The sequence below is a fragment of the Pinus tabuliformis genome, chromosome 9 (assembly GCF_031772625.1).
Source record: "Pinus tabuliformis cultivar Carrire ecotype Pingquan chromosome 9, CPIR1, whole genome shotgun sequence".
NCBI lineage: Eukaryota > Viridiplantae > Streptophyta > Pinopsida > Pinales > Pinaceae > Pinus > Pinus tabuliformis.
Window position 1 is genome coordinate 552,612,746 of NC_142307.1, and position 16,915 is coordinate 552,629,660.

The following is a 16,915-nucleotide window of genomic DNA, read 5'->3' on the forward strand; positions in this document are numbered from 1 at the left end:
GTTGGTAGCTACCTTAGAAACAAACAAAGTAAAACTACTTTCGTTTTCCTTTATGAAAGATAGATGAGAGAAGAATAAAGGAGACCAACCTCTATCTTGCGCTTGGTTCCTTGCCCGATTCCTCTCTCTTCTAATAGTCCTTTGCTACTTGCTTTCTTGTATACCCAGCTTCACAGAGTACATGTAGAATCAAAGAAGCATAACACTATACAAGAACATGGATCTATTATCATAAAAAATCTAGGATCAGATGTAAATTGACCATACAAATGCATAGAACATAAATCACACAAGAGTATGGAGGAAAACTTGAATAGCTTTATTGATAATCAAGAAAGAGCCAAGAGAGTTACAACCAATTGTTCTGACCCAGCGTCATCCCCTCAGCAAGAAGCCCTTCTTCACCTCATGAAAATCTTAGATCACCCAACACTATGATGTTGCCTCAAGAAACCAACAACAATTCCTTACAAGATGCAAAATTCCAGCCTCTCCTCCCCTGGATCTCTGGGATGAGAGATCTATATATAGATATTTGCAGAGGTGTGAGTCAGCTCTGGTTTTTTTATTAGTGTCTTCTCTCTGATAGTTCTTGATTCCACTTGGAGATCTCATTGATCTCTTACTGATCCTTGGGCGATTCTGAGAGGCAAGTGTCACAGGAGAAGTTTCTGGAAGATTCCATGATCATCCACCTCACAAACTGTCTCCGCCACTTGTCTTTTCTCGTCCATCACACCCAATAGAAGGGATTTTTGAAATGGAACGCACTTCCCATGTGTACAAGGTGAGATGCATCGCACCCTGGCCATGGAGCAAGTGAGATGATCCAGTTTTGACCAGTTCTGAGTAGTTTTTCATGGAGAACTTCTGGGAGATGATGTAATCAGTTGACCTTGTTCTTTTAGGAGTTGGAACAACACTTTTAGGGACTTAGGAGCCCTTAGTTTATGGAAATTTATGATTGGGGTTGCAGTGCCCAAAAATGTCTATAACAACCATGACTTCAACAAAACCACTAAAAAGAAAACATTTTTCCCTTGGAACTTTATAACTCAACTCATTGAAGCATTTACAATGAATGACCTGCTCAAAAGTAAAACATCATGACAACATGACCAGATAACAACCATACCACATGATGGAGCTTTATAACACAGCTCATTACGGTATTTACAACAACCACATATGAACATTTTCTAAACCAACAAATAAAATGATATGATGTCCATATCAATCAATAAGGGATTCCAGAGGCTCACACCACCCTCAATGTAATACCAGAATTCACCTCCTTCCCAGGAAGTCCAAAATCCACTGCCACAATCAAACTGCATCTAATGTCCAACGCTACAATCCTGCGCCACTTGTCCCCTCAGTGAACAATTACCGACTCATTGTTTCAGAGCATACTCCCAATGTGCATTTGATTCCATCTGGAAATGCTCATGACCTAAAAAAAAAATCTGCGACCTTCCCTTCTATGCTACACAATGCCTTGGGAAATCTGGTCACCCCCTTCCGTGTAGTCACTCACCTTCAATGTTCCCTAGAATCCCCTATCCCAGGCGATCCATCCCTTGACAAGGCTTCCTCGCATCAAAATATCAACAACCAAGGCATATACCTGCCTCAAAACCATCATATTGGTCATAGCATGCTCATGGCAATCAATGGACACTATTGGGTACTAGTGTCCCATAATGGCCCTGCTCTTGAAGTGCTTTATCAGTGTACTGCTGAATTTTCCAATTCCTTTTGTTGTTGTTTCTAATATTTATAATCGATTTTAGCCACCCAACTGGGCATGTTCATGTATTCCTTCTTCAAGCACATAATTTCCATTAGATTCAAATAAATTGAAATAACCTCAAATCATACCTCATTGGTAGTTCATCAATAAGGTGCACTTGTAATCCTATTCGTTTCCTATCACAAGTAAAACTAATTGTTTGATTAAAACATCATGTACAAACATATCACATCTAGTTAACTCAAACACAACCATCATAGATCAACATCATAAATCACATGTAACTACCATAAACTAGAATCATAGATCACATGTAATCGTCATAAACCATAGTCATAAATCACATGCATAATAAAACTGAAATAAAATGTTGATACTTATCCTTCGCTTCTACATTTGTCTTTATTATGTACACACACTGGTTCTGCTGCCACACCCAACAAATACCCAATGCATTCTCCTCAACCATATGCACATAAACATAGTACCGCATGCCTGCAACACATCATGTACGACATGCACATAATACCACATGTATATCGGTGTCATATGTAAAAAATGTACACAGTACCACATGTACACCACACCACCTACGCAACATGTGCACATCATCACATGTACATGAAACCACGTGCACAATGTGTACACAACACCACATGTACACTGCACCACCTGTACAACGTGTACACAATACCACATGTATATTGTACCATATTCATGACATGTCTATGACACCACATGTACATAGCATCACATGCACGACATGTGCACAGCACCACATGTACAACATGTACACGACACCACATTCTCACAGCACCCATTGTACAATCATTCACACAAAAACATATGTACAAGCACCCTTTGTACATAGCACTGCATATCCAACATGTACATAGAATTATCTATACACAGCATTGCATATCCAACATGTGCACAACACCATATGCACACAACATTTCATATCCATCATATACATAACACCATCTATACCCAGCACTACATATGCAATGTTCACACAACACTATATGTACCATCATGTACATAACATTGCATAAAAAACATGTATATACACTATGTATACACAACACTGCATGCGTACAATATCTCATATGCAACATGTACAACATATACAACATATGCACAACAATAGTACCTCACATCTGAAGGCACATTGTCCCTACCAAGAAACTTTGCTTCCAGTGTCTTATCCATGCTTGTCCCAACATGACGCAAACCACATTGCCTCATTTCGATGGTGTATCTCTCAGCATTCCCTGTCATAACATAACATAGGCATAATACAAGCATATAATATCAATTCATAACCACATGATACCGACCTCATACATTTTGTCTAGGCTACTCTTCCCACTTGATTCCCATAAGACCAGGAACATCGTCATGCCATTCACCTGTATAAACAAGAATTCCTCCATAAGCATAATCCCCGACAACCCTGTCGGGCAATGAAATATATACATGGATACATACATACCTATATAAACGTTAGCATAAAACAATCATGATCCTATTAGGTAACGACATATATATATATATATATATATATATATATATATATATCATGATCACAACATAATTACTAGACATCATAAGGTCGAGGTTAATAGAACTCTCGTTATCTATGCACACCATGCACAACATTGAGAATGATCATTCCCAATCATTCCCAACATAGCCAAGGCATCTGACACCTCAGATCCATTTACTTCACCTTCCTATTACCTTTCTCATGATTGTACTGCCATTGTCCATTTACACCAATGGACCCAACCGGTCCAATTGAATATCATAATCTTACCTTCTGTTGCGCTTACTCATGCACATAGATTCATCTGAATCTTACATTACCTTTCGAGTACCACATCGATCTCCCCGATCTCCATCAACTTCCTCTTTCCAACCAATTCCAAAGGCTTAAAACATAAATGAAATACCAAGAAACAACCAAGAAGAAAACCATGAAAACCAATAACAACACGACACCACAATAAAGTGGCATAGCTATGCACCAGACACACACAAAATCACAAATCAAGCGCAACAATCGTAAAAGACCAAAAACACAAGACTAACCACAAACACAATGACTCAATCCCCATGGTTCCCAAGGAAAGATCGACCTGAGCCTTCTTTGAGATTTCATGGAAATATCTCTTTCCATGTAACTCCCTGCATCATGTTTTCATTAACACATAACTATTAGTGCATAAATAAACATAACAATACACCAGTTACCTCATCTTGTTGTGCCAAGCACGTTTCCTTGTAGTTGAACATGTCCATGCCATCTCTCAAGGGACTCTAATTCTTTGACATATCCATATGTACCTAAAGAATAGCTAATATACCTGTCAAGTACATGTTCATGAATATAACATGTATCCATATAATTTCATACAAGATTAAGGTTAAGAAGACTTCATGTAGGAAAAGCATTCATTTGTTTGGAATTAGGGTTTCCAAACATAGCCAAAGGAATTCTTGCCCAATTCATTTCTTTGACCTTTTCCTTGCTGCAATTGAGTGTTACTATGCATTGTCACATCACTTGATTTTTAGTTATATAAACTCATCAACTATTACCTTGTCACACTGATACCAAGCACATTTTTTGCAACTGCTCATACATGTCAACCACGTGTTCCAAACATCAAGACAATCATATGTATCACTTTGAATTCAAACTTTACCAAGACTAACAATCATGCCATAATCCATAGTCAACTCATAGTCATTAGACATAATGCTACAACTATTGCCTACTATACTCAAGCACATATCAGTTATCTTAACACGTGTTAGCACAATCACCTTAAAACAAAATCATTTGAACACATACTCATATTATGAAATTCATCAAACATTCAACCAACTTGCAAACATACCATGTTAAATAAATCAACTAGATGACATGATAGACACCAAACAAGCAACATCAAATAGATGACATAATCAAACCATCAAGCACCAAATATACGACATAAGCGAGCTCATACCTTACTATATCTCAAGGGAGGTGATCTTTTCTGCACAATCAATCCAGGTTAGTACGATACAACTTTAAAACATATCAACTCAAACATAAATCATGATATCCATAACAGTAAATAACTAACATGTTCACACCATAAGCTCATAAACATTGGTAGTTCATACATATCAATCACATATGAAAAATCAATCCATATTAGTACAACACCATATCACAAATATGTCGGCTCATACCTAAATGTCGTAACCATAACCATCTACATAGGCCAATTCAGGTTAACGCAATACATATAACATCAATATATTCAATGCAATGAACATAACCGTCACGCATATAACCAATCCAAATTACAACATCAAGATCTCAATGAAATAACCCTAATCATCAAGTTAATAGCATATAACAACAATAAGCTATATGGCATGCTCATCAACAACATATAACATAATCATCATGTTATCTAATGTAAAATAACAATAGAAATGCATACAACCACAAGTTACCATCATTCTTGACTATCTGATTCATGTGCATATGACTATGCTAATCAATTACCATCTATCATGTACGTAACCATAACATCAAAAGACATGTACATAAACCTAATGCATATAACAACCCTTGACTTATATACTTGCATGACAAACATACAATACTTGTATGATGATCTGTTCTTACCCCAAAGTCTAATGTTACAACCTCATTATGATGATTTGCATCTCCTGCTCTATTTCAGCCAAGACATTAGCATCATAACAACCAATAGCACCATGATGACCTAAATTGCATACAATAACTTCACAAGGCATGACTGACCTACTATTCATGCATAAATATAACCAAGACCATACATGCATGACAATTTCATATAGATCTATACCACGTGAGTACCAAACCATATTCACATCATTCTAGCTAGAGTCCAGTCATTAATGCATGCCCAAATCAGCTTCACAAACCATGACCTCATGCATGAAAACAACCATTACTCCATTGTATTGCCACATGCAACCGTCAACATGCATAAGAAATTCCTAATCAACTACACATATGCATGAACGCATGTAGTCGAGCATAAGCGATCAACTCTTGTAACCAACCTACAAGACTGATACATTTAATCAAACATGCAAGAATGAAACCTAACATACAAGGATGTAATCAAGCTACATATAATCATGTAACCAACCATATACTCCTGAAGATGCATTCCACAAAATCAACATCAAGTTCCTTATGATAACCTTACTACGATCATGACCAATCATTATGTAATGCAACAAGCACTTGGAATGCAAGTGTAAGAGACACACACGCAAATGACATGCATGCATGGCCAACACATCCACTGAAGGAGAGTACAACCACTCTCTAATACCACTCTGTAATACCCCCTCCTCCCAGGTCCACCAAAGCAACCGACCATATGGGAAAACATGTCATGAGAGAGGTTACTATAAGGGATTCAATCTCTTTGGTGACCTTAAGGAAATGGAATCGGTGGAACTCATCAAACAAACCTATCCACATCAGTAATTACACCCCAGGATACATTTCAACCACTCAAACGTCCTATCCCTGGGTATCACTGATGTTTTAAGCCTCTTAACCCAAAGTCTCTCTCATCCTACAGGAAAGAAATCAACCAGCAACTCAAAGTTGCTCTCATAGGCCTTTGTGCCAGCGACTTGGACTTTTCTCAGTAGATCTATGCCAGCGACCCCAAGATTTGAGCCACTTTTCTAGCCCAGAATCTTGGCCTCTGCCTAGAACTTGCTACAACCTCTAGAATCCATCAAAGACATGATAATAATGTTGATAAATCAAAAATAAACCTTGGGACTAGGCCTGAGCATCCCCAACTGGGACTAACATTTTCTCAAACACTTGGCATCAATGCAACCTAGAGGTCTAGGATATAAGACAGATCATAAATGACTGAAAGAACTTATGAAACATAACTAGAAGGATCACCTCTTTCTCCATTGGACTATTATATCGTCAATTAGGTCTTACATCCATCCATTTAACAATTACAAGTAAACACATGAAATAATCATAACATGAACTAGTCACATAACCATGCTTATAACCAGCATTAAGCCATATAAATATCAAAGATATGAAAACCATTAAATCCACATATAAACAAGTACAAAAGTAAGAGAACTTATATTTTATTAATCATAGGAAAATCCGACCAAGTACGGGACTTCCACGTACCACTCGACCATAGACATGGTTGAACCAAATCTCCTTTTCAGCGAGTCACCCCCGTTTCATATTCCAAGCATGAATGTGGGATCTCATAAAACAACTAATCCAAGGACAACCAAGGGAATCCATAGGTTAAACCATCTCCACCCTCACCAAACCGTGATCACACCAAAACCGATGCTCTCGTCACAACCAAACCAAACTTGGAATGTCATCCAGAATCCATCACTATCCTTGAGGAATTTTTTTCGTCTCCTTGTCTCTCAGCCTTTACCGCAATCCAATCCCGGATCACTAGGCCCTAAACCAAGACCAGTCTCTTAGGATTTATTGCAATCCAAACCCAGATCACTAGGCCCTAAACCAAGACCATTCTCTCAGGATTTATCGCAATCCAAACCCAGATCACTAGGCCCTAAACTGAGACTTATCCCTCCTGCTCTACCGTATATCCCATCAAAACCGGTCAAGGGATTCCTAGGCCTTTGGGAATGAACCTTGATACCACCTCCGCCTCGAATTATGAAATCCATCTGACAAGCCAAAGCTCAAAACCAAAATAAATATCCCAACACCATGGCATCCAGAAAAAGGCAAGGCTATGCTAAAAACCACTTTCATAACCCGGCAAAACCACACCACCAACAGCAAAAGAACCATACACTGACATGCAAATCCATGCATGTCCAAACCATCTAGGAAATCACACATGCAAAAGGTTACCTGCAATTAGTCTTGCTGAAACTGCTTGATCCTATTTTTTCTTCCTTGATCCTTTCTTTCCTTCCATTCCCTTTGCTTGATTTTCCTTCCTTGATCCAAAGCTAGAGTGATCCAAGAAAACTCAAAGTAACCAAGAGTGAGAGAGAGAGAGAATAATGAGAGAGCTCCAAACTTGAACTGACAAAATGTTACACTGACCAAACTTGAGCCAATAGTTTACACTAACTAAGCTTACTAACTAATCCTCAAAATCATTTTTATTAATCAGGCCTTTATTTTCTTCATTTTCCATTATTTTCCTTTAATTTCCTCCTCACATGCAACTTATGACCTTTCACCTTACTTTTCTCCTAATTTACTTTATTTTCATAAATAAATGTGCCAAAAATGCCTTTTTTTCCTTTCCAAAGCCTTTGCCTTATCCTTTGCCAAGTTTCCTTAGCCAGAACTCACATCCAATGATGCCCACTAAAATATCTTTGCCCAACATTCAGCTTGGAATACGTGTCTCTTACCCGTGGTCTTATTTTTCCTTTATTTACATTATTACATAGAATTTTCACCAAGGTTGTTACAGTCAGCTTCCTGTGGTCACTACTATTCTCGAACAATTATGTCAATGTTTTCCACATTGAAAACAGATTTTCTTTTCCATGGACATTTGAGACAATGTGATCCCATACTCCCTTTAAGATTATTCTCCTCACCTTGTTTGCATGTTTCTTCCACTCATCAAGATTCTAAGCATCAGATTCTGGGGGATTTGCAACATTTGTCTTGATGTATTCTAACAATCCATTGCCATCCAGTATCGCCTCCATACGATGAAATTAGAGTTTCCTTCCAAGGAATACTCTAGCCTTAGTCCATTGAAAGTCATATTCTCAGCTCTGAAGAGACCCTGTTACACTTAACTTCAAATTTGATCCTCATGAGAAACAACTTCAAAATAACTACTCTAATCTGAATCCTTCTCTGGTACCTGTAGAAATTATGGTGTAGATTTTCAATTGCTCATGAAGTTTTAATCAAAATCACAAGACACAAAACTTGCACTACTGCTCTACGGAAGTTAATTCACAATTTAGAAAAAAAAATTCAGACATGCAATAAGAAATAACACATGCACACAATATTTTTCTTGGGGAAAACAATATGCTAAAAACCCCAATGTCTGCTTGCATTAATCTAATGAATAAAGATGTATTATAATTGCTTTGTTCAACTGAGAAAATCCTGCAAGTGAATAACCTATCTCTCTTCTCACTGAGAAGCTTTGACCCAAACTTAGTCAATTTATGCCTCTTCTTGAGCCCGTATTTCCTTGCAAAATTCCTTGAGAAATTAGGCCCCTATTATTTAGGAATTTCTCCAAAATAGATTGTGTAATTCCTAAGGTTAATCATCTAACTACATGTAACACCTATACACTCAAGACTAGTCTACAACTGATGTTACACTGCCTTGGAATCTCCACCATAGCTGAGGAACTTGAATTCTCTACATGCACTAGTTATTTTGGGTTGATTGATCAGTTAACTGGATGATCACTAAGTTTGACTAAAGTCCCACTGCACAACCAACCTTCCACTAGTTCCTCCAACATCTGGAACTATTTTAACTAAAAACAACTTGAGATAACTGATTTTGATTGCAACAAATTAGAAATCACACATTTTTAACTAAACTCTAACTCCTCCAACTCAAATTCACTGAGTAAATTGGGCTATATAAGCCATGTCACACAAGTTAAAAACATCCAAGTTGTCTACTAATGTGGAAATTCAAATTTTCTCAATTTAATCAAGGGAAAACCAAATTGAGAATTTCTCACTGCATTTTTCAATAGAAATGTTGAATGTGATGACTATTGTGCTTATGAACAAGTTAGAGTTATTTCTTAAAATTCATGGTTAGAGTATTGTTGTTGCAAGGATGTGTTTTTGAAGAAAGTTTGTTTGAATGGCATGGTTAGTATTTTGCTAAGTAGAGAGGAATTTGCAAATATTAGAAAGGGTGAAAGTATTTTTGAAGTTTATATTAAAGCTTATGGATCCAATTTCAAAATTATATGAAAGGGAGGTCCACTTTTATTTTGGGGGTTGGTGTTGCTAGCAAGTTGGAACTTGCAAACTGATTTGGGCGTTGGTGCCTCCAGCAAGTTGGTACCTTCAAATTGATTAAGGAGGTGGTTGCCTCCATTAAGTTCAAGACTATAGCGAGTTCGTGCTTGCATATGACTAAGGTTGGTGCTTAAATTAGGTTGTAGCCTAAAGCAAGTTGTTGTTTGCATCTTTGAGGGGATCGAAGTCTCTTACTGGTTGGTGCCAGTAAAATATTGTAATCAAATATTGAAAAAGAAAATCAGAAAAGTTGTGGCTTTATCCCTCTATGGGTTTCCACATACATCAAGTGTTCTTGTGTGTCAATGTGATGATTGTTGTATGCATTGTTATGTTTTCAAGTAATGTGAATTGTTATAATAGTTAAATTATCCCACCTCGCCTCTTAGTATAATCATAATTCCTAACATATGTGATAAAAAAAATAAAAGGATGGAAGATCCATTTTATGGACCTACATACTCACATTTTATATAAACCAAGGGAATGACTCAAATTGCTTCTCTCTTATATTGTGAATAGGATTATTACTAGTTGTTTCTGTCTATGTTAATATAAACACTTCATTTTCATTCATTTCATAATAATGATGATAATTATGTGTATACACTTGTAAGGCTTGTAAAAAACATGTTGTATCTTTAAACATTTAAGACAAAACTAAACACTAAATTATCATTGAAAGAGATAAACTAAAAGGATCATTAAAAGAGTTACAAATTGTATTACAAATTATAGCTTGATGTTGGGAATTCATTAAATTTGGGAGGAAACATTTTGAGACTGTCACACCTATACCTTTAAAACACAACCAACCAAACAAATTTTTTAGCATTGGATGGTATATAAGTTGCTTGAATCTATTTGGTTGATATGTGGAAACCTTAAATTTTAGAAGTGATTAAATATGAGCTAATACATGGGTGAGAGATAGGTCCATTGCAACATAAATTTCAACTTTTTTTATACGATCCCAATAGAGATAGAAAGAATGACTTCTCCAAGTTATGTGGTGGTCCAATTTTGGAAAAGATAATGAAGAATTATATAGTTTGATGTCGCCATGCTAACTTACCAAAATAACTTCACCTTCAACTTTTGATATTAAAAGTCAATGTAAGTTATTGATTTTGCACCATTCATAAATAATTTTCTCATTGTTATGGGACATATATATATATATATATCACCTACAACTTGAGGTCATAATACATGCTTAATAGTCTCTCATTTGGATAGCATCACCATCTCTAAGACATTCAAAGGATCTTGAATTAAATTTCAAAATCATGGGAACTCAAGATGCACTTATTTTTAGAACTAAAAAGTGTTAAGGAAAATCAACTTTCTTTACACCTATGGTAAACAAATAACAACTATAAGGCATGCAAACAAAATAATAATAAAAAATTGCAAGTAAATTAGGTTATTTAAACCTAACCCTATGATTAAAGTCTACAAGAAAGCAAACCGAGGTTAAGCATGAAAGTAAACTAGTTGATTCAATTCAAGAACAAATAAAGTTGCTCAAAATTGTGTTTGTTGTCATTGACTTCAAACAAGACAAACCCTCAAATTAATTTTTCAATGGTTTGGCCTCACTAAGTGTTTGAATATATTATGGCTATCGAATCAAAGATATAGGTCACACTCAATAGCAAAAAACAATTTCTGTTAGCAATGGATGAATTAAAAAAGTAATTGACCATGCAAACTGAAATTGATATTTCCGCTAAAAAATGTAGCCTAACTTGATATATTGTATAAAAAACCCCTTACATTAAATGCATTATTTACTTAACACCTTACCATAAATATTAAATAATATTAAATAAAATCCACTGATAGTTTTATTTATGAATTTTATAAAATTACTTGAGATTTTTAGATTCAAAACCACTAAAAATTACACTAGATGTCATAATATTAAGCAATGAAAAATTCCGTTTGAAAACAAGAATACTTGTTGATTTCAATTAAAAACTTTAATGCACTTTAATATATCTTAAAATGTTTTTTCACAAATCCCTGAAAATCAAGCATATGTTACATAGCTTTCATATATAAAAGTTAAATCCTTGAAAACGCCATTGTGGTGTAAGAAGGCATGTAATAAATAAAATATAACAATATTTTAAGAAGGCATGTAATAAATAAAATATAACAATAAAAACAAGTTCATTAAAACTGATTTTGAAGAAATTTGTGAATAAACTAAGTGACCATATATCCTTTAAATGCTCTAGGGGGCATGATTTACCTTCTTCATTGATATACAATGAAACCTTGTTTGTAAATGCCTCAAGGTTTGTAAATGCCTCACCTATCTGTAAATGCCTCAAGGTTTGTAAATGCCTCACCTATCTGACCATCAACAAAGTAAAATTATAAAACAAAAAACTTTAAAAAAAAAACCAAACAAAACCACCGGTACATCATGACTATGCATGTCCTTGGTTACCAATCCTTGGGTTCCTATTAAAATAAAGAAATGGCAAATAAAATCAAATAAATCAAAACACTTTAAAAAAAAAAAACCAAACAAAACCACTTATATATCATGACTATGCATGTCATGTGTTACCAATCCTTGGGTTCCTATTAAAATATTAAAATAAAGAAATGGCAAATAAAATCAGAAGCATCTCTTGTAAGTAAAGATTTTTATTTTTTTTTCAAAATAAAAAATAAAATAAAATATCTGTAAAAATATATTTTGAAATATTCTTATATATTTTATAAAAAAGTATTTTGAAACTATTTTATTTTTATATAAAAAATATTTTTAATCTATAAAATATATAAAAGTTATTTCAAGATTATATTATTTTTATATAAAAATATATATTTTAAATCTATCAAATATTTTTATTATAATATATATTAGAGTTATTTTTATTATAATATATATTAGAGTTATTAGAATTTATATAATAATTAGGAGGGTTTTGTATGGCTTATGTATTTAGTCTCAAAAAAAATATTTTAAATCTATAAAATATTTTTATTATAATATATATTAGAGCTATTAGAATTTATATAATAATTTGGAGGGTTTTGCATTGTTTATGTATTTAGTCTAAAAAAATATTTTAAATCTATAAAATATTTTTATTATAATATATATTAGAGTTATTAGAATTTATATGATAGTTAGGAGGGTTGTGCACGGCTTATGTATTTAGTCTCTAGTGGTTTTAACAAGATTCAATTGATGTTTGTGCTTAGCAAGCTCGGCTTTAGTATATTTATACATTTCTTTGAGGATTTAGGGGTTCTCTTTGGAGAATTGGGAATCTGGTAGAGCATATGTCTCTGCTCTTGGTTTTCTCCTTTTCTGAGGGTTCTTTGTAAATTTATGCCTCTAATTAACATGTGGGTTTGTTTTTGGTTAATGGTGTTGGGGTGTGTGGGCTATAAGGTTAGGGTATTCGTGTCTATGAGGCATACATCAATGAACCCCTCACGTTGTGTGGTATGTGTTATGAGTTTAGTGGATGACAATGTGGTATGGTGCCTAAGCCCGAAGGGAGTTCCACTTGGCACATTTTCCTATCTTTTTTCCAAGTAGGGGAAGCTACAACAATTGTTACAAGAATGACCCATTTGCTACCTTCATGCCGCCCAGGCAACACATTAGTTGTAAGCAAGGGGTGGGGGAAACAGTGTGCAAGCACAACAAAGAGCAAGGCTTTTCACACAAGATTTTATTGCCACGTATTTCAAAGGTGTGCTGCCTGATACAAGAAGAGAAATTCACAAGTTGGAAACCCAAGCTGGGGTGGAAAGGAAATCCCACTCGGATTCTGAAATTATGGACAAAATATCTACCTGGACTTCGAACCCTGGCCACACTAAGTGATGGAAGAAGCAATATTTCAATTCAATGGCTTTAGACTAGTAGATGAAAACTTTGTTGGGTTTGGTTTTGAAGGATAAATAGGTTGAAAGATACAATGTCTTTGCCTCCTTGGAGAACATTAAAAGAATGTTGAAGAACCAGTGATTTACCTTGGATAGGATGGATGCAAGGTTTGCCCATGTGGAGGAACACTTACATTGTGACTCTGGGAATGTTGAACCTCCAAAATAGAGTCCCTGAGCCCCATCTCCCATCTCATATTCCGAGTCTGAATGATTAATCTTCACTGGCATACTCAGTTTTTATGTTATGTTCTTCAGTGGCATACTTACTTTTTATGTTATGTATGTTTTAGACAGCCTAGTAATAAGGGCTTTTGTATTCACTATTGTAATCTAGATATATTTGTATGTCTTAGTTTTGGGACCAAGGTGTTTGTAGGAAAGTTATGGTCTTCCGCAACCTTTGTAGCACAAGTGATGCACAAAAAAATCATCTACTAAATAAATGTTGCAACCTTGTATATCTAAATTTTTGGTAATATAAAGTATTAATTTATCAAAAAAGACATTTAAATCAAATTTATATTTAATTAATTAAAATTTTCAAATATAAATTTTACATTCCAAACATCCTTCCAAATCCTATTCATTTAACTATTTTAACTAATACCATCCTATAAAAAGTTTCATTATTTAACTTTTCTAACTAATATCGTGTTATATAGAGTAACATTATATACCAAGTATGTAATTAACTTTTCTAACTAATACCATCTTATAAAAAGTTCTATTATTTAATTTTTCTAACTAATATCATGCTATATAGAGTAACATTGTATACCAAGTATAATACCATCTTATAAAAAGTTCTATTATTTAATTTTTCTAACTAATATCGTGCTATATAGAGTAACATTGTATACCAAGTATAAAATTACAGAACCAAATAATAAGAAAAGTCCAAATCACCTACACATCATTTTCATTACCACACTTAAAACTACAAAATACTAACTTTCATTTTCATTACCACACTTGAAACTACAAAATATTGAAACTACAAAATACCAACTTTCTTTTGGTATCATTCAAATACTAGAAACTTAAAAACTAAAAACAAATACATAATCACATTAACTTTTCTAACTAATCCTAAAAACAAATACATAATCACATTAACTTTTCTAACTAATCCTATAATCCTATAATAATATAGGAATATAAAAATAAATACAGAACTAGGCAATAATCCTATAATAGTATGCCGAATATAAAAATACAGAACCAGGCAATAAGAAGAGTCCAAAATCACTCACACATCATTTCCATTTCCACAATTAAAACCACAGAAGGCCAACTTTGTGTACCGTTCAAATTATAAAAGAAAAAGAACTTAAAAAACACATGCATAATCACATGAAGCGTCCATTTTTTTCAAATCTGACATTCTGTTAAATTTTCTTTTAAGCAAATCTGACATTCGGTTTAATCACCAACCATTCAAAGATTCGTGGATGTCACTTCATTCTCAACCAATTACATCCAATTTCAAAAGGACCATTATGATTATCGATGAAACTTTCTTAAATGTTAGAAATTCAATGGTTTTTTTATATATAATTTTATGACTTCTGTAAATTCAGAGGTATCATTTTTAAATAATTCAAAGGAATCATAACATTGTGACCATGAAAAAAAATATATATATATACAAGGAATCATAACATTGTGACCATGAATATATATATATATATATATGTCGGCATTGAATTCACTTCTATGGTTGATCCTTCCAAAATCTATTAATAAAATTATAAATTCTAAACCTTTTTATAATACAATTATATTATATTCAATGAACTGACACTAATGATTGCGCGTTATATTTGCTGCCATATCTGTCATTATGCAAATTTAACATAAAATTGTTATAATTTTTCGTTAAAAACTGTTCACACAACCGCTGCTAACTTGAATCCCACTAAATTTAAACATGTATTTGGACATATTTTAATCACTTACACATCCCTTCGTTATAGTTAGAATTCATCCACAGTCAAACTTAGCTGGCGTGTTTGGATGTATTTTAGTCACCTGTACATCCCTGACTATATTTTGAATTCTTACACTGTCAAACTTGGCTGTCGGTGGTCTCCATGCCACAACATGTAGAATATTGGCTGGCGGTGGTCTCCATGCCGCAGCATGTAGAATATAATAAAAGTACTGTTAACTGTAGAATAAAATAATAGTCATAAATTTATTGGTATGATATTTGAAGCATTCACATGATATAACATTACCGTATACCATTTGAAATTCTATTGTGTGTTGTACGATATTAATTCGTTCACGTGAGAGAATAAGATTGGTTTGTACTGTTTCAAGTTTTCATTAATATTGACTAACAATTTCAAGTTCCAATAACAAAAAATAGTGAATTGATTTTATGCCTCATAGCCCCTTCAAATGAAAATGGCTATTTCTAAATTATATTAACATAAATTACTTGTATTTCTGGTGTTCACATTTCTTAAAACCAGAAGCAGATGTGCTAAATCATATAAATGGTTTGAAATTTGACCAGCAACTTATGATCTAAACTTATATAGATCATATAGATGATTGAAATGTGTCCAGCAACTTATATAGATGGTTTGAAGTGTGACCAGCAACTTATATAGATCATATAGATTGTTTGAAATGTGAGCAGCAACTTATGTTGTGATTTGCTAAATCATAGAGATTATGATGTGTGCTAAATCATAGAGATGGTTTGAAATGTGATCAGCAACTCATGACGTGATTAATTTAATTTATGATGTGATTATAATGTGATTAATTCAAAAGACTTTATCAGAAATCATCTGTGATTAATCCAAACAACTTATAATATGATTAATCTAACTTATGATATGATTATAATGTGATTAACCTAACTTATGATATGATTCTTATGATATGATTATAATGTGTGATTAATCCAAAAAACTTTATCAGAAATCATCTATTTAGTTAATCAATAAGCCAGATAAAATGATACAGTCGGATAAGTCGGATAAAAGTTGATCAATAAGCCAGATAAAACTCATGATACAGTCGGATTAGTCGGATGACTCATGATACAGTCGGATAAGTCGGACAAAACTCATGAGTTGATACAACTCATGTTACAGTCCCTTTGTCTTTGAGACTGTCTGGAAAGACATTACCAGAAATCAT